Below are 19,163 nucleotides of genomic sequence, written 5' to 3'. Positions count from 1 at the left end.
TCAAGCATACAATATACTATTATTAATTGTAGTCAGTTTTGGTATATAAAATCTTCAGAACCCATTCATCTGGCATAACTGAAACTTCAAAACCTTTGACCAACATATCTCCCTCACTCTTTGCTCCTGGCAACCACCACCCTACTCTCTGTTTCTATGAGTTTGACTATTTTAGATTCTACATATAAGTGAGATCATGTAGTGTTTGTCTTTCTGTGTCTGGCTTATTTCACATAGCATAATATCCTCCAAGTTCTATGGTTAATTTTAACTAAATGGATGGCTTCAGCCCTGAAGCTACTATAAACATCATGTAATGGTTATCTTTGTTAAAATACTATAGTGAAGTACAAAAATGAATATATCATTTTTAAAAATGTGTACCTCTCTGAAACCCATTGCTAAAGGTTAAATAGATTCCAAAAGCTTGTCAGAGTAGGGAACATATTTCTGCTCCAAAAGGTGTCAATTTGCTCAGAGATTTCCTTGAGAGATACTGTATCACAGCATTGGCATGTAAGAGCTCAACCTAAGTCAGATCTGACCATGGGTTTAGACTCTACCACATCATAGGCATGTTACTTAACTTTTCTACATCTTAGTTTTCTCATGTAGGAAATAGTAATGACCTCATAGGTTTAGCAGGAGAATTGTATGAGAAATACCTAAAAAGAGCTTTGCAAATAGGCAATCAATGTTGGCTATTAGTTTCAATTAAATAACTCTAAGTTAATAAAATGTACTTCTATTCAAAACGCATGAGTTTGTTTACCCACTTCAATTAAACTAAATAGACTGATAGATTTTGTTGAAAATCAGGAACTTAGCTTGTTTTAAGTATATTCTTCAAATTGCTTCAGCAAAAAAAAAGCAAAAATGCCTTTGGAAAAAAGTGAAAGAGCCAATGCAAGAAGAAAGGTTCTTGCCACCAGCTTAACTTTTATTTCTTCAGAGGTTCAAAACTTATTCACGCCTGTAAATTATTTTTGTAAAAGCAACTACTTTCTCAAATATGGTAACTAAGTAAGTATGTTTTAGAATATTTTATGGTTAAGACGTATAAGCACTAATCACAAATGGTTAACTATTTCACTGTCTCATAGTTTATAACATTTTTACATCTTAAATTGGTAGGTTAACATAAGATGAGTTAACTAATTCTTTCTCTGAAAGCAATGATTATATTTCAATGCCAAAATAATTTTAATGCTAAAACAGGCCAGTCCATTTTATATATATGACTGACCAACAATATAAACAGATACATTATGCAACAGTGACCTATGATAGAGATTTTTAAAAATCAGAAAAATAAATCCTTTATGTCAAATTGATAAAATACAGGCCAGATCAGTGCCACAAAAAAGTACTAAAGTTTGGAGTGGTAGGACAGATAGTAAAAGAAATACTTTATGTAACTGTAAGAAAAAATTTTAATACCTAATGATATAAAAATGGTTATTTGCTGATGTTTTCACCCTCTTATTTAGAGCTAAGAAATATAAAATAGACAGGAAAAGAATGAAAAATTTAAGCCTTAAAGCAGGAAAGGTCCCACTGTAACAAACAAAATGTGATAATGATCACATTTAACTCCCTTTTCATGTCCAGCAACCCATAGTTTGTTATTTCCCTTTAGTGAAATTAAAGAAAACTTATGGTTTACAAACCTTTATCAATTATAAGGACGAATAATCAAGCTATAGTTTTAGAAATGTGAGTTACTCCAGAAGTCACTGATCTGATCTTCTCTGTAGCATAAAATTCATCCATGGCATTTCACACAAATGGTGGCTCTGCCTCTTGCAAATAACTCTGGGGAAGGGAGTTCAGCCTTCCTTGGACAGCCAACTCCATTGCTTTGCATCCTTCACTAGAAAGTGCAAATATGCACTTCTGGAACATATATCTACACTTTCTTGTTTGGTCTGTTTCCTTTGCTAAATGAAAGGTATTATCTTAAAATAAGTATTCTACTTCTCCTTATTCTATTAATAATAATTCTTAGTCAAATACCACTATTTCCAGAATCTCTATCATCTTGATTATCTTTTCCTTTATACACTTTCATAGTTACAATTCTGCATAATCTAGTACTAAGAATAACATACCAAGTATGGCCTACTTGAAACACAATGCTATTATTTTTCATGAAGGTATTCTATTAGGCAATATATGAATCTATTAAGCAATCTAATCTTGCTTTAATATTTTTAGTAGGTGCTCAATTACTGCTCACTCATATTGTGCTTGCCATCAAATGAAATCCTTGTAATCTACTCCCAGATCTATTTTATTCTAAATTTGTAGAGAATTATTTTCTCAACTTAAATACAAAGCTTTAAATTTAAGTATAAAGTTCATGTGCTAATAAAATATATTGTTTTGGCACAGTATTGTTGTTGGTATATTCTGAAATTAACTATTTAATATTACATCAGGTATTTTTGAGAAGTTATTTTGGTCATTTGTTAGCCTTTACTTTTACAGACTGAATGAAGTTAGAGGACTACCATCTAAAAGGGTAACATCTAAATAGGTAGTTACAATGTACCTTAATCTTGAAACCAGATCTTAGTAAATCTTAGAAAACAATAAAGACAGTTTCAGTATAAGATTAAGTTCTTTTAGCAATGGAATAATAGGTTAAAAGAAATAGGTTGGTTTTTTTCTGCCCTATGTAAAATACTTCTATCACCTTGAGAAGTACCAGCTGATACCTCTACCCACTACATTTTCAGTTCTCTACTTATAGTTGGTAAGAACAAAGATTGAATAAACTGAGTGACACTTATCAGAACAATTTATCACATACTGAAAACAAACTGATATGCTAAACATTTTTATAAACATTATTTCATTAAACTCATACAAGAATTCTCAAGTAGGTTGCTATCATTTACCACCACTTACAGATAAAGTGAAGGTTCATTCTCTATGGTGTCACCAAGCCCTAAACCTGACTATCAGCTCTGCAACTTACCAGCTCAAAGATTTTAGGCAAATTACTTAACAGCTCTGAACCTCTATTTGTAGTTTTCCTAGTGTGTAAACATATTAATATTTGTTTTCTAGAGATCCTATAGATATTAAATCAGTTAATGTACATCAAGAGTTATACATGGTGTCCAGCACACAATAAGCATTCCAATGGTAATCACATTTTGAACAGAAGAAACTCTAATCCTCACATTATCAACCATTTATACTACTTTACCTCAATAAGTTAGAGTAGTAATATATCATCTTGTTACCTAAATGCTGATTTTGCACAACATACTTAAATATATGAATTTTTGCTTACATTGAGATTTCAAAATGTTCAACATATTAGGAATTAGCTTTCTTTTTAAAAGAATTATTCTCTCTCCAAGCTTAGAAAACCTTCTCAGTCATTCTTGATGGTTGTATGGTTGAAGGAAGAAAAAGTATCACAAAGATTTCCTACAAGAACAATGAGAGAGATGAACTTACTTCCATCAACTTAGGTAAAGGAAAATTAGATGACATGTATTACCTGATTCAGCTAGGATTACTAGATACATTACATTTTTCTGTAATGATTCTATTAATAGGTTTATTGAAATCTATAAACCATATTTTAGTAGCCTGTAATTCCACATCTGAAACATCTGAGATGTTCAACAGGGGTTGAGGGAACTGATTATATAAAATCTGAAGAGTAATATGCTTATTATCTTATACAAAGGAAGAACATAATAAATGTATGATCATATTAATGTGTTATATTCTTCTTGTTCAAGGATGAAGCTATTTTTCCTTTGCCATTCAGCCATAGCTGAAACAGTGACAGTAAGAACAAGTTAGGAAAGCATGAAGTCTCTGTATTAGAATCACATATTTTCTTGGGTTTTTCAAATAGTGTCTACCTAAAAAGTATTAAGACAATCAACTTTTTAAAAATTCTAAGTTTATCCATAAGATTATTTAAAGTATGCCCCTTTATTGTGCCCCTGTCCCCAATGTAAACTGTGTATTAAAAAGTACAGCAAATAGATCCTCTGGACTAAGAGAAAGGTACACTAGGCTATCAGTGATGATGTCTATATTATAAAGCAATTTGTAAGACTGAAGGTTATTAATTAAGGCTCAAAGAGAAATAAAAAAGAGTAGGAAAGTTCAAGTTATTGTAACAGTTTATAAACTACTTTCTTTAGAGTGTAAAATGCATGATACAATAGTCAAATTCACTTTCATTATCTTTGAATAAGGGCATGGCAGCCTTTTAAAAGTTGCATTGAAGTGGGGAGGAAAAGCCTGTCCAGGGTTAAACACTAATTTATGCAAAACCCAGGTTTTGACAAGAATCCTGTCAATGTCAAGCAGCAGGTACACTGACAGCAGGACTGGCTGAAAAGCTTTCTGCCAGAGCTAAAACAGAAATCACTGATTTATGAAGGTTACAAACTGCAGGCTTTCAAAAGTGTGAAGAAAAATGGTTTTCATAAAGAAAATCCTGAAATCTTTATAACTTTGCAACCAATATTGCTATCTTAAAGGAACATGGTTCTTTCATTCTGTGAGAAAAGAATTTAGTTGACTAGTTTACTTTAAAAATATTTGTAGATTTTTATATTAAATCTATGTTTTAAAATTCCTAATATAGAGCCTCATTATATTAGTAACATTGTGATATGGTTTGGCTGTGTCCCCATCGAAATCTCAGCTCATGTTGTATTACCCACATGTCAATGGAGGGACCTGGTGGGAGGTGACTGGATCATTGGTTGGTTTCCCCCATGCTGTTTTCGAGATAGTGAGTTTTCATGAGAGCTGATGGTTTTAAAAGTGTTTGACAGTTCCCCTTTTGACCTCTCTACTGCCACTTTGTGAAGAAGGTGCTTGCTTCTCCTTTGCCTTCTGCCATGATTGTAAATTTCTGGAGACCTCCTCAGCCATGCAGAACTGTAAGTCAATTAAACCTCTTTTTTTTTTTTTTTTCTTAATAAATTACCCAGTCGCAGGTAGTATCTGTATAGCATTGTAAGAATGGATTAATATGAAGAATTGGTACCAGCAAAGTGGGGTATGTTATAAAGATTTTAGGTTATAAAGATAACCTAAAAATGTGGAAGCAACTTTGGAACTGGGTAACAGGTAGAGGATAGAACAGTTTGGAGGACTCAGAAGAAGACAGGAAGATATGGGAAAGTTTGGAACTTTTGAGACTTGTTGAAAGGTGTTGACCAAAATGCTGATAGTGATACAGACAATCAAGTCTAGGCTGAGGTGGCTTCAGATGGAGATGAGGAACTTACTGGGAACTGGAGCAAAGGTCACTCTTGCTATGCTTTAGCAAAAAGACTGGCAGCATTTTGCCACTGCCAGATCCGAGGAACTTTGAACTTGAGAGTGATGATTTAAGGTATCTGGCAGAAGAAATTTCTAAACAGTAAAGCATTCAAGGGGTGACCTGGCTTATCCTGAAACCGTTTAGTAATACACATTCACAAATAAATAGTTTGAAATTGGAATTTATGTTTAAAAGTGAAGCAGAGCATAAAGGTTTGGAAAATTTGCAGTGTGACCATGGAGTAGAAAAGAAAAACCCATTTTCTGGAGAAGAATTCAAGCCAGCTGCATAAATTTGCATAAGTAACTTGTTAACAGCCAAGACAATGGGGAAAATGTCTCCAGGACATTTCAGAGATCTTTGAGACAGACCCTCCCACCACAGGCCCAAAGGACTGGGAGGGAAAAATGCTTTGTGGCTGGAGGGCCCCACTGCTCTGTGTGGCCCCAGGATTTGGTTCCCTGTGTTCCAGCCACTCCAGCTCCAACCATGGCTAAAGGGGGCCAAGATACAACTTGGGTTGTGGCTTCAAAGGGTGCAAGCTCCAAGCCTTGGCAGCTTCCAGGTGGCATTGGTCCTAAGGGGCACAGAAGGCAAGAGTTGAGCTTTGGGAGACTCCACTTAGATTTCAGAGGATATATGGGAAAGCCTGGATGTCCAAGCAGAAGTTTGCTACAGGGACAGAGCCTTATTGGAGAACCTCTACTAGGGCAATGCAGAGGGGAAATATGGGGCTGCAGACCACACACAGAGTCCTCACTGGGACACTGCCTACTGAAGCTGTGAGACAAGGGCCACAGTCCTCCAGTCCCTACAGTAGTAGATCCACCAATAGCTTGCACTGCGTGCTTGGAAAAGCCACAGGCACTCAACACTAGTCCATAAAAGCAGTCATAGGGGTTATGCCCTGCAGAGACACAGAGGTGGAGCTGCTCAAGGCCTTGGGAGCCTACCCTTTGCATTAACATGTCCTGGATATAAGACATGAAGTCAAAGGAGGTTATTTTGGAGCTGTAAAATGAGTGCCTTGCTGGGTTTCAGACTTGCATGAGGCCTGTGGCCCCTTTGTTTTGGCTGATTGCTCCCATTTGGAATGGGAACATTTACCCAATGCCTGTATCTCCACTGTATCTTGAAAGTAACTAAGTTGCTTTTGATTTCACAGGCTCATAGGCAGAAGGGACTTGCCTTGTCTCAGATGAGACTTTGGACTTGGGCTTTTAAGTTAATGCTGGAATGAGTTAAGACTTTGGGGAACTGTTGGGAAGGCAAGATTGGTTTTGAAATATGAAAAGGATATGAGATTTGGGAGAAGCCAGGGTTGGAAAGATATGGTTTGGCTCTGTGTCCCCAACCAAATCTTATCTCAAATTGTAATCCCCACATGTCAAGGGAGAGATCTGGTGGGAGGTGACTAGAACATGGGGACAGTTTCCCCCATGGTGTTCTCATGATAGCAAGTGAGTTCTCAGGAGAACTGATGGTTTTAAGTGTTTGCAGTTCCTCATTTGCTCTCTTTCCTGCTACCTCGTGAAGAAGGTGCTTGTTTCTCCTTCACCTTTCACCATATTGTAAGTTTCCTGAGGCCTCCCCACCTATGCGGAACTCTTTTTAAACCTCTTCTTAAAATAAATTACTCGGTGTCTCAGGCAGTCTGTTTATGTTGATAGCATTGTGACAATGGACTAATACACATTGAAACAGAAAATAAAATTTTGACACAAATAAAAAAAGGGAAAAGGAATTAGTCTGAAGAAAAGGATGGTGGAAAGAAGCAGTTTGGGTTTCCTTCCTCGAGAGGTAATTTGGGATGGATACTCAACTCCTGATCTGGAAGTTTCAATCAGTGGCTGCTGCTGCAATTAAGGGTCAACAAGCATTACTTTCAGGAGGTGAACAATAAAAGAGATTGTTCTTTCCAAAGCCTTAAAGAAAAACAAGAGAAATGGAACCAGCATTAATTAACAACCTGTGTGCCAAGCATTTCAATCATCCAATGATCTAACAAAATGTTTACTGAAGAATTTCTATGTTCCTCACAATAATCCTGTGAGGTTACATGTTTTTATAGCTAGTTTCCATAGAAGAAGACAAAACTAGAGTTAAAAAATATTCTATATCTTGCCCAGGTTATGTTGGACTCTAAAGTTCAGGCTCCTTCCACATAACCCAGTGGATAAAAAGGCCAGAGAAGAGAATTAGACCGACCATATTAAACTCTTAAAGGTTTATATAAGTAGACCAAAAGGAAGTGCCTCCCATCTCACTTGTATTTTAAATATATAATGAAATTAGAAAAACAAAGTAGACATAATTTACATGTTACAGTTCTTACTGTCAAACACAAATTATCCACAATACTTTCTACTCTCACTCAACAGAGGGAAAGAGCTACCTCGAAATTGTTGCAGTATCCATAAGCAGCTTCTATACTTAAATGAATTAATGTAAGTAAAACAGCTTACAATAACGTCTGGTACAAAGTTAAGTGTTCAGTAATTCAATAAAGTGAGATATTACTATTACTTCACAAATGTAAAGTTTTATTTTTTTATAATGCCAGATAACAACATAAACAGTTTTTGTTTTATCAGTTTGAGTCAAGCAGTTTGACTATTTTATCCCTGTGAGTTAATCTAACACACAATGCTAAACTAGCTTTTAACTGGCACTTTACAAAGTGATTTTAAATTCATCTGTATTGACTAATATAATACTAAAAAGACGCTAATAATCTTATCAGCAAAATGTTCATTTTTCTTCCAATGAAGAAAGAAACCCACAAGCAATCTTTTTACTAAGACAAATCCTAATAGATTATCAAATATAGTCATCGTTTTTATAAAATGTGCACAAGTTCAAGTTTTTCCCTCTCTTGATATATACTGACATGGAGCATTAACTCCTCCTAGAACATGACTATGGAGAAGAAAAGCATAATAAAGCAGGAAAATTCACTAATACAAATATTTTCACACCAAATTCTTCACATTACTGCATGTTCCAAGACATTTATCCTCAAAGGCTTAGATGAATACAAACAATTCTGTTCTGTATACTTTACTGGCAAGTTCCTAAATTTACCAAATAATTTATCACCATAATATATTTTTAAAATCAGATGTTAATTTCACAATTTGATAAACCTCATAATATTGTGTTTCTTCGTTTAATGAGTGTTATAACATGCAATGGCATAAACTTTGAGGAACACTATTTTTCTAAGCTGTCTCTATACTTAGTGATGCACTATAAATTGTTTAGGTTCTTTTTTGAACATTTACCAATATTTTGGCATGGTAGCAATTAGAAAGAGACCAAGTGTTCATAATGCAGGTTTACTATTCAATGCCACAGCAAGATTATTACATGGTAGTTTACAAATTAATTATAAGTATGTTCTTAATAGGATTACTTGGTTTCCTATTTGGATTTTGTTTTATAATTCTACAGCGTGTGGTGGACAACACTTTATAACTGTCATGCAAAAAAATATGATGAGATGAGCACTAAAACTTTTTTTCTCATTTAAAACTGTGTTCCATGTCAGAAAAATGTCTCTCCATAAAATGGTCAATAATAGACAGATAAGTCAATAGGTGTGTTAAGCCTCATGAGATTAAACACAAGTTTTATTATTTTTTTTTTAATTTTGAGGTGGGTGGGTCGCCTGAGTTTGGGAGTTCGAGATCAACCTGACCAACATGGAGAAACTCCATCTCTTTTTTTTAAATTTTATTTTATTTTATTTTATTTTATTTTTCCCTCCCACCCTCCCCTGAGAAACCCCATCTCTAAAAAATAAAAGTTAAAAAAATTTTTTTCTACCTTCTTTCCTTACTAAGTCCCCAAAGGAAAAATTTAGTAAATATCACAACTTTTTAAACACTGATATCTCTCACATTTGTCCACATGCAAATACATGTATATACACACACACATTTGTCTTAGAGTGCTTAAGTATATAATTAACATTTCAATCTATTTAATGTATTAGTAACTGGAATAAAGATGAGCTCTAGAAGGCCCGAAATGTTGTCAATATTTTTAGGATTATGTTAATGTTACCAGCAAAAGCTAAAACCAGCTTTACAGGGAATTTTCCAATACTGAATTTTGCTGACATACTAGGGCAATAATATAGTCACTATGATGACATAGATTTTCAAATGGTAGGTTCCTACTCAGAGCCTCTACTGAAAATGGGCTGAGGGGTTAACTGTTACCAAACCTTTCTTGCAGCTAAAAACTAATAATGATCCATCACAAAATGTTTCTATTTTAATTTTGTTTGCTTTTACTTTTTAAAAGTAAAATATAATACAAAATTACAGAACATTTATAAAATCTACACATCTAGAGACTTGACTCTAAAACAACAACTACTTTGAGTGTCTTCTCATTCAAGCTATGAATTGCTTTTATTCATTTATATTTCTCATACAGCCTTCATAATGATCTTTTTTTTTTAAATCACAGCTGTATAATAGTTCATCTAGCAAATGAGTGACAATTTATCATTTTCTTATTGTTGGATGTTTAGGTAGCTACTAGCTTTTCACTATCATGATAATCCTACAATGATAATCGCCCAGCAATTAGCTTTTTTTATTCTATAATTTCCCTAGGAGACGTTAGCAACTACGGGATTACTGGTTTAAAAGTTATAAACACTTTTATGTCTTGGGAAAAAAAATCGAAAGGATCATACTAATTTTCAGGACCATAAGCAATGTATAAGAGTACCCATATCACTGCATCCCTGCCAGCACAAGTATTATCATTTCATTTTTTCCACTAATTGGTAAATTTAAAAGTGTATTTAACTGCTTCAATTTGCATTTGATTTCTACCATATTTTCCTCTAATTTTTAGTTATCAAAGATGACATTGCTACTTCAGCAAGAAACCATATTGAGCATAAGTGAATCGTTCAAGGCTAAAAAAAATAAAAACAAAATCTTTAATAATGTTAACCTAATCATGATATGAGTAATTGTTATTATGTTCCATGGCAGTTGGCATTAATGGCAAGCAGCTCATGTAAGTGCCTATTATTACTATTATTTACACATAGCCAGACCAAGCATTCTTAGATTGTTGGAGAGGATTGGTACAAGTAGAGGGACAAGCTCTTATGCTCTCATAAAAATCCCTTCATCAGAGCCCAGGTGTTATCCAGAAGGCAAGATCTTTCTTCCTTGCAGCAAGCACCCTCTATAAACTGAGCACCCAATAAAAATAGCATTTTAAGTTTAGATTGGCCAAGGGTGGACTAGGACTTAATTTCTGAGAACCTGACGCACATCAGATAATAATCAAAGCGCTGACCAAACAGCCCCCAATTCATTATCTCTTCTCTCTACCATTACTCCTCAGGTTAGGCTTTCAGTGAGACCTCTAAAGAACTTTCAACTCTGAACTATTTCCATTTTCTTTCCCACAGAGAAAATGAATGGACTAGAGGTACATTTATACAACCATTTTCCCAGTCAACCTTACTAACTAATGGAGCAGTGAGCTAAGAAACAGGTTCCCTCTGCCAAAATCTTTCTCCCCAACACGGTCTGAATTTACATGCATTGGGGATTCTTTGATGTTTCTAAGCACATAATTCTGGGAATATTAAAGAAGAAAGGTGAGAGTAGGAAGGTTAAAAAGGGGTCATAATAATCCACTCTCTATAGTGAAGATTAATTTAATCAACTGGGTTTTACATTCTTAGAATACTTAACTGTTAATCAGGCAGAGAATAGAAATAATAGTTCCAATATGGAGAGGAGATAGGGAGAAGCAAAAGAAGTTAAGTCATTCTGGCTTGCTTAAAAAAGGCATATTTGAGGACAATAGACTACAGAATAGGGGAGAAGAAGGCTAAGCCTATGATAATACAAATTTATGTTTCTATAGCTCTTGGGAGGTTATAGAGCACATTTACATAGATCATTCAACTAATTCTTACAACAATCCTGTACTGAAACTGGGACCCAGAGATATTAGTTAACTTACCCAAAGTCACATAGGTAGTAAGTGGCAGAGCCGGGACTCGAACCCAGGTCTTCTGATTCCTCCTGTGCATTTCCAGCTCCCCTGGAGCTGAAGCAGGGGCAAAAAAGGGAGGTGGAAGTAATTTGCCCAAGACCAGCCTTGCCCTCTCCCCTTCTTTCAAAGGCCAAGCAGAGCAGACATTCAACTCAGAGATCCCTTTTCACCAAATCCTTTCAGGATAAAGCACAGTATCTGCGAAAATGTTTTTCAGCCTTGGGTCCAAGAATGGCAAAAGTTGTGAACAATATCATAAGATTTTTTTTTGGTTATACTTTGCCATTTACATGAAATTCATTGGAACCTCAAAGCATAGTAATTCTCATTTCAGAATATAAAACATTTTTATAATGAAAATTATTTAAAGCAGTTTGCTTAAAAATTTTTGCTTAGCAGTTTCTGTCAAAACTTTGGAATTATACTATTTAAAAAATTTTTTGCAGCTACTCAGGAGGCTGAGGCAGGAGAATTGCCTGAACCCAGGAGGTGGAGGTTGCGGTGAGCCGAGATCGTGCCATTGCACTCCAGCCTGGGTAACAAGCGAAACTCCATCTCAAAAAAAAAAAAAAAAAAATTTTTTTGAAAGCTGCCTAAGAAACAAGACACCAAATCTACCTGTAGCCTGCTGTGACCACTTTTTTCCTATCTTAATCATCTTCTCTCGTGATTATTTTCATTAATGCAAGTACAGTCATTAGAATAGATAGGAAATTCACATAGTCTTTTCATGGACATTTAAAATATTTCCAATGAACAGGAAAGGGTAGGCATCACTACCTTGAGATGTAAATTTTATATTTATTTAATTATGCCTAAAATTTTTAAATGTCGCCTTTTATGATTAAGCTTCTATAACAAAATTTAGACTTTCTAGTCTCTAGCTGTTTAATTTTTCTTAAATGAATTATATATTTTAATTTCCCATCTTAATCATTTATGTTTCTAATGAGTTTTAAACATATTTAATGAGAAATTTTATTTCCTTTGCTAATTTCCAAAAAATACAATATAAGTGAACTGGGCATATGACCAATGTTTTATTATTTCTAGATCTTTTTGTAATAAGTTCCAATACTTATTAGTCTCTAAAAGTCCTTCCATTTATGAGAACCACTACTAGTATGACAAGTGCAAAGTAAGCATTTACAATAATCAGGGCATACAAAAGATCAACCAGATATGTCAATATATTTGTGCCTAAATCTTTTAGAGGCTTTCTAAACTGTAAACGATGCTCTATTTATCCAGACTTCATTTGGGCACTAGTCCTAACTGGGTTGGAAAATATGTAACCTAATACATAAAAGCCACATGACAGCCATAAGATGAATATAAAGGCAAACACATGGAAAACAAAATAAAAGAGAAACAGAGTGAGGAAGAGGAGCTTAGATAAGGAGAAAAAAGAGAGAAACAGGGAGAACAAAAAGGAAGAAAATAAACAGTTCACCTAAAATTCACTGAAAATTTAAAGTACCAATACCCTTAACCCCTTGATATGTCTCCTTTTTCCAATTGCTTTAATACTTCGATATCATACTCTAAAAATCTAATCACATCTAACATTCTTTTGGGTACTGATGGTCAAATTCAGGATTTCCTAATAATATTTATATTATCTGATCACTTTAAGAGAAAAAATATACTAGTGTACATTCTCCACATTATTTTCAGCCTTATTAAGTCTTTTCAAGATAAGATGGTCACTAGTGTCCTAAGTCATTCGTTAAGTGGTACCAAAACAATGGTTACCAACACTTTAAAAAAATTACATGTCCTTAAATTTTATAGTGTGAATCATACAGAACTAAAATTAAACTGACTTCTAATATCTTTGCTTTAATAATCATGACCAAGAGGGTTGATCCTAATTTCCTAATTACACAATCTGGGAAAAGTAAGCATAATCAGGCATGATAAAAGATGGCAATTAAGGTTAATAGAAGTTTTTGAAAGGTCAATATTGGGCTTCCCAAATTACTTCCTAAACTATCTCGTTCACTTAACATGCTGTTAATATGTAAAACTGTAATCAAGGCCCATGCCAGCAATGGTTCCCAGACTGGTACCATCTCAGTGTCATGACAGCCTTAACAATATTAGGTAGCTTCTGATGGGTAAAAAAAACATATCTTCTACGTCTCTTATATCCTTTTAATCCTTTGAGCATATAGGCCAATCTATTTTTCTAAAGTAGCTTTGGTACAAAAATAACTCAAAGAATTTTATTAAAAAGCTATCATATTAAACTGTCATGTAGAGGCTAGATGTCTGAAGAAGGACTTTTCAGTAATAAGGGTGACCGCCAGGAATACACCATCATTCAACAAATAATTACTGATCTCCTTCCACTGTTTTAGCTAACAACCCAATTCATGTACTAACTTAAAATTCTGATACTATTAAGATTTAAAAGAGATGGTACTTATAGTATGTATCTACTGATTATTTATAGAGCTCCTTTGCATGAGTTCACTTTAAGATCTCTCAAATGAACTCTGGAATTTGATCTAACAGTATCACACCTAATCTGATTTATCAACTGGTATCAGCAAAGTAAAAATAAGAGATCACGAGCAGTTAAGTATTAATAAGACTTCGTTTTTTAGAAGGTTCTGAATAACAAGCTTTTAATGAATTAAAATACTATTCAAAGGCTTGAGAGACAACACAGTAGCCTATTAGTAAAAGAGCAATATAAATGTTGATACAAAGCAGAAATTGTGGTCTTTTAGGAGGCCTCTTCTTCATTTAAAAATGTACATATACCCAATAGAATTTACTAGCGTTGACACTTTTTTCTTTTCTTTTTTTTAAGAGATATGGTCTTGCTTTGTTGACAGGCTGGAGTACAGTGGGACAATCATAGCTCACTGCAAACTTGAACTCCTGGACTCAGGAAATTCTCCCACCTCAGCCTCCTGAGTAGCTAGGACTACAGGTGTGTACCACCTCACCTAGCTAATTTTTAATTTTATTTATTTATTTATTATTTTTGTAGAGTCAGGGTCTTGCTATGTTGCCCAAGCTGGTCTCACATGATCCTCCTGTCTTGGCATCCCAGTGTTGAGACTATAGACATGAGCCACTATGCCCAGCCCAACCCTTTTTTTGATTTAGTAGCCAATGCCAGCTTAATGACAAAAAATGAAAATGGAATTTCAGGTTTTGGCTTAAATTATTGTGGAAGAACAAATACAAAACGTAAAGAAATGATGAAAATACCTCACTGCTGGGACATATAAACTTCATGTAGGTTATCAGGTAAGAATTACAAAAGAAAAGACAGCAATATTAGAAAAGCTATAATGGGAATCTTCATAAATAAGAATTTCTGAAAGTTAATAGATAAAAGTTTCCAGAATTAGTTAAAATAAAATTAAAAGATCAGTGAGTTACATATAATTATATATAAAATAAAATCTTTATTTGTATGCAATAAAATAGTATTATTAATGGCACAAGTACTTAAAAGGGACAAATTTCAGGAATATATTTTCTCTTATTATTCACAGAAGAGTCCTGAAATGTGATTGAGGAGATGTTTCTGTTTATATAATACTTAATCTCTATTTATAACACAAAAATTCCACATTATTAGAGATTTGGAAACTCTAAAACAATGTATTCCAGAGATAAATCTTTACCCATGTTACAGATGAGAAATTTGAAAACTAGAAATATAAAAAAAAGAGTTACAATGGTTTCCAAGTATTTCCTGTAGACATTCTATATCAGGTTCTATACAGAGGAAAAAATAATTCCATGAGAAAATAGTTTTGTGAAACATATACATTATATATTTCCCTCAGAGATTTAAAATACATATTAACTTGTTATTGACTCAAAGAAGTCCTGTAATCAAAAAATGTACTTAATTTTTTTTTAATTAACATTTTCCGAATTTGTTTAACCATGAAGTAGAACTAATGTTCTCAGAACACACTTAGAAAACCCCAAGCAGGGTGGATGAGGCAATAATTATGTACAAAAAAATAATAACTTTTGTATTCTTATGATGGTCTATGTTGCTTACTAGAACCTCTTCATTACGTTTACTCTTATTAACTATATGAGCTTTTTAGGGCAAATAAAATGTACTCACTGTTGCAGTACTTCCTTTCCCCTCTGAATGGAGCTCTCAGCCAATGACAGACCACTAAAGGAGTTATTTCAAGCCAAAATGTAAAACTCTTGCCAGTAGTTCCCAAGTTTAATGGAGCTGGAAGCTCTATAACACCAGAATGTTTCTCACAAGGAAACAGATCAACTCCGCTCTTTTACTAGAGGTATGACAGTGAAACCCATTATACATGATTCTACAATAAACAGCACAGGTCCAGTAAAGTTCAATAAATTAAGATCAGTAGTAAGGGTAGCCCAAATACATCAAAAGATACCACTCACCAGAGGTAAAAAGAAAAAGAAGGTTAAAAATAAAAAGGCCAAAAGGATATAATGTACAGGAAACAATGGAAATTGAGAGGTGATTAATAAGACAATAAAAGAATAAATAGAAATAGTATTAAGTAGAATACACAGAGGATTTAAAAAGAGAATGAACAACTGATAACTCATTATGGTATGCAATCAAATATGTATCCATAAGTACACTTTTAGTGCATCACCATCAAGGTTCACCATCACTGACTATGAAAGAGAGAAGCTGCACTGAGTGAGTTCCATTTGAAGGGGAATAAAGTCTATGGTAAAATGAACAACATTACTTTTCTGCTTTTTTAGATGCAGATGAAAGAAGCTCAGAAATTAATCAGAAACTAAAACAGAATTGTGTGTGTGTGTGTGTGTGTGTGTGTGTGTGTGTGTGTGTGTGTATTCAACAAGGATGCTTTTTCAGATTTATAAAAAATATTTAAAATATATTGACATGAGTGTTAAGATACATGCCCAATAGAGGACTACATCTTTGAGACCATAGAAATAAGACAAAACAAAAATATCCTTCAGCTCCACTTATTTTACTACTTTATTTCCTGTGCACTGACTATATTAGGAAGTCTTCTACATATATTTCCAAAAGAATGGTAAAATTCAGTACAGTCTGAAATTACAGCTTTAAAAATATCTATAAGTAAAACAAATGAAAAGATAAAATTTGCATTTCGAAGAGAACAAGTCTTAGGACTACTGAACCAAAAGTATCAAAGGAATAAATAAGATTGCCTGAACAATTCCAGCCCCATTCAGTTGTAACTCTCACTCATGATGGATGCTTCCTTAAGACTATGCTGAAGGAAAAATCAATCTATTATATAGTATTGGATATACAGGTAAAGTATTGTAAATATATTTCTTAATTAGCCAATGCCATATATTCAGAAGTCCATACTTTAGGTTACCATTAATAAAGGGAAGATTTAGGTGATAAAATATTAATGTAATAGTTTCTGGTATTATTCATGTATCCAAAAAAAAAAAAAAAAGAATGCTGTGGGCCTGGTGAGGTGGCTCACGCCTCTAATCCCAGCACTTTGGGAGGCTGAGGCGGGGATCACCTAAGGCAAGGAGTTTGAGAACAGCTTGGCCTGCATGGCAAAACCCTGTCTCTACTAAAAATACAAAAATTAGGTGGGTGTGGTAGCACGCATCTGTAATCCCAGCTACTAGGGAGGCTGAGGCAGAAGAATCACTTGAACCCGGAGGCAGAAGGAGATGGAGGTTGCAGTAAGCAGAGATTGCATCATTGCATTCCAGCCTGGGCGATAAGAGCGAAACTCCATCTCAAAACAAAAGGAAACAAACAAACGAAAAAAGCAGGGCGCCATGGCTCACACCTGTAATCCCAGCATTTTGGGAGGCCTAGATGGGAGGATCGCCTGAGGTCAGGAGTTCAAGACTAGCCTGACCAACATGGCAAAACCCTGTCTCTACTAAAAATACAAAAATTAGCCAGGCATGGTAGCGCACACCTGTAATCCCAGCTACTCAGGAGGCTGAGCCAGGACAATCGCTTGAACCCGGGAGGTGGAAGTTGCAGCGAGCCGAGATTGCACAATTGCACTCCAGCCTGGGCAACAAGAAGAGCAAGACTCTGTCTCAGTAGCTGGGATTACAGAAATGCGCTACAAGAAAAAGAAAAAGAAAGCTGCAGATTTTTCAAACCTCATACCTAATTTGTTTTAATCTAGCATTTTCCAAATTTGTTTAACCATGAAGTGGAACTAATGTCCACATAGTAATAGTTAAATAATTTGAGGCTTAAATTATTTTATGAATTGTAATTAAAGTTAAAAACAGATGCATTATTATTAAAATAACTTTAAAAAGAATGACGGCATGTGTTAGGTAATATCCTGCCATGTTATTTCACTTTAATATTTACTTCACCTTCAGAAAAAAGAAACATAATAATATAATCTATACTTTCATTGCTCAATAAAGGAAAACTCAGGATACCCAGAAACCATTTAAATATGTTTTTACATGTAGTTTCTTTAAATAGATCCTATGTTATCAGATATTAGAATTCAAACAATACTTTGTACCGTTTATTAAAACACATATTATTAGTATTAATTTAAATAGTCAATTAAAATGTCCTCATTGAATAATACAGCTAGGTCAAAACTAAATCTCAAGTTTTTCATAATATTCCATTAGGCTTAGCTATCACAAACTGAATTTGGATTTTAAGGATTAGATATGAACTAATTTTAAGGTAACATTTATGCATTTGGAATACACTTATGAATAAATGTTTTGTCCTCTGTGTTAGCAGGTTTTATATCTCCAGCAAAGTGTTTCTGTATAATCCATAACCTCCCTCAAAAATTGTAAAAGGCTGGGTGACAGATGGCAAATAAATAAATGAGGCACCATCTAATACAACCAAACTTTACTAAAAGAAAGCTTAACGACACTACATGGAATCCCTAAGTTCCATGTACCATGATTTGAAAATTATGTTCTTAAATGGGACTAGCCATAGAGTTTCCTTCTGATTTATTCATTTATATTGCAAAAGAAAATGAGCACTGCTCACATGGCAATCTCTGAAAGTTTCCCAAAATATGTGAGGTGGAAGAAGATGTATTTCAGTGACCTTAACCAGTAAGTACGGAAAATTATAATCGCTAACTTAAGAACTTATCAGTAAAATAGAAAAATCTTCTGGACTATGATCACATAGGTGCTTATACTGTTTACTAAACATTAATTGACAAAACCTCACTGCTAAATAATTCTAATCTTCCTTTGAGGTCAATGGCTTTTATAAAAATCCTTTTTTGGAATAATTTATAGCTTTTTACTCATATTATTTGAATTTGAAAAGGTAACTTTCAAATGTGCTTCCCAGGATGACATTATAAAATAATTTGTATAGCAAGTTACTTCAAAACTAAAACGTGAGATTGATAGATCTTCATTTTAAAGTATGCCAGCATGAAAATATACACATAATTATCATAAAAAAACAGAACCCAAACCCTCCTAAAAACAAATTTTACCTTTTAAATAGATAAAATATATACATAAGAACTCTTTAAAGAGATAAAATTGGCCGGGCGCGGTGGCTCAAGCCTGTGATCCCAGCACTTTGGGAGGCCGAGGCGGGTGGATCACGAGGTCAAGAGATCGAGACCATCCTGGTCAACATGGTGAAACCCCGTCTCTGCTAAAAATACAAAAACATTAGCTGGGCATGGTGGTGCGTGCCTGTAATCCCAGCTACTCAGGAGGCTGAGGCAGGAGAATTGCCTGAACCCAGCAGGCGGAGGTTGCGGTGAGCCGAGATTGCGCCATTGCACTCCAGCCTGGGTAACATGAGTGAAACTCCGTCTCA

At 34.4% G+C, this 19,163-nt stretch overlaps 1 protein-coding gene across 8 annotated transcripts in view; it reads right to left on the bottom strand.

The window, feature by feature from the left end:
- The window catches only part of TDRD3 (tudor domain containing 3), a 180,909-nt gene that overhangs the window by 15,923 nt on the left and 145,823 nt on the right, over positions 1-19,163 (bottom strand). For 2 of the 8 annotated variants that reach the window (XR_004268812.1, XR_004268811.1), the window contains exon 13: positions 11,324-11,410. The exons of 5 other annotated variants lie outside the window; for them this stretch is intronic. The gene's annotated coding sequence lies outside the window, so the exon portion shown is untranslated. Of the gene's footprint in view, positions 1-7,136; positions 7,240-11,323; positions 11,411-19,163 lie in introns of all 8 variants that reach the window. One more of the 8 variants, XR_004268813.1, reaches the window with a different exon arrangement.

The sequence above is a fragment of the Sapajus apella genome, unplaced genomic scaffold (genome assembly GCF_009761245.1).
Source record: "Sapajus apella isolate SASKATOON/1434 unplaced genomic scaffold, GSC_monkey_1.0 scaffold9, whole genome shotgun sequence".
NCBI lineage: Eukaryota > Metazoa > Chordata > Mammalia > Primates > Cebidae > Sapajus > Sapajus apella.
Note: the sequence above shows the minus strand (reverse complement) of the source record. Positions and strands in the feature narration are given on the sequence as shown.